The sequence below is a fragment of the Mus caroli genome, chromosome 9, assembly GCF_900094665.2.
Source record: "Mus caroli chromosome 9, CAROLI_EIJ_v1.1, whole genome shotgun sequence".
NCBI classification, from domain to species: Eukaryota; Metazoa; Chordata; class Mammalia; order Rodentia; family Muridae; genus Mus; species Mus caroli.
In genome coordinates, this window is record NC_034578.1 from 91,209,714 (window position 1) to 91,211,291 (window position 1,578).

The window sequence follows — 1,578 nt, forward strand, 5'->3', positions numbered from 1 at the left end:
CTCTCTCTCTCTCTCTCTCTCTCTCTCTCTCTCTCTCTCTCTCTCTCTTTCTCTCTCTCTCCCTTTTCCCACAAGGTATCATTTGCCTTACTACTAGAGGGTCATAGGACATAGGGATGGGAATTGTTTGACAACCAATCTAGGGAGCTGAACACCCTGTGCAGGGAATCAATGAATCTAATGATAACCTGTCAGGGCTGACAGTCAGAGGCATGCTGGGAGGGACACTACTCAGAAAGGTAGGCACTGCACTGACAGACCTCTTTGTAGGTGTTGGCAGGGAGCATGGCCTCCTACGCCAGACAGGTACTGTTTGGGAAATGTTGTCTTCCAAGGCTAGGCGAGCAGGGGGAAGACATAGTGAGGGATTCCCTAGTCCCTTCCCCGCCCATATGGTCCCTGACTATTCTTCTCTCCCCCAGAAGGGGGAATCAGCTGTCTATCCCAAGAAGTCACCATGGGATAGAGTAGTCACCATGAGGAGGATTTCAACACTCAAGATCCTGAAGAAAAACATCTCTTCTGTAGGTCTGAGTGCCCTACATCCAGGTCTTTTACAACTTGAAAGAAATCCAAAATATCAGGAATGTNAAATTAGAGAATAACAACCTGTACCCTTGCATACAGTTCTTAAATAAGTTAAATTTGTTGGTAGAGAAGGGCTGTGTCTATAAGTGTTGANGTTTCAAATGCAATGCTCATGTTTTCAGTTTCAGCTTTCTAGGTTTTTATTAAAATGTGATGTTATTTTAGTTTGTTAGGAAAATAATTTGTTTTGGAGACAGGATCTCACACTAGCTCAGGCTATCCTGAATCTTCACTGTATAACCCAGGCTGTCCTCAAACTTGAAAACATTCTGCCTCTGTCTCCCAAGTGCTTGGATTTCAGGTTTGTGCTACACCATGTCTGGCTTAGAATAAAAATTTTTATTCAAAATTTTAGTTTAAAAACAAACAAACCAAACATAAAGCAGAAATGGACCAGCAAGTAATAGAATCTACACAGTGTTAGGTATGAGTCTTACTCNGGGTTTCTGTTGCTGTGATAAACATCATGACCAAAAGTAGAGGGTTTGTTTGGCTTACACTTCCACGTTATAGTCCATAATAAAAGTCAGGACAGGAGCTCAAAGCCAGAACCTGGAGGCAGGAGCTGAAGCAGGACCAGGGAGGTGTGCTGCTCACCAACTCACTCTCCACAGCTTGTTTAGTTTACTTTTACACACACACATATACACACACTCACATACACACACACACATATACACACACTCACACACACACACACAATGCACACACACACAGGACCATCTTCCCAGGGTGGCACCCACATGCTTGCCTACAGGTCAGTCTTATGGAGGCATTTTCTCAGTTAAGTTCTCCTCTTCCCAGATATGTCTCAGCTTGCATCAAGTTGACAAAACCCATCTAGCACCATGTGGGACTATACTTCTGGGTAAAAGATTAAAGAGAAAATAGTTTTGGATGAAATGACACCATTGCATACACTAGCAAGCTGAAAGGACCCTGATATAGCTGTCTCTTGTGAGACTAGGCCGGGGCCTAGCAAACACAGAA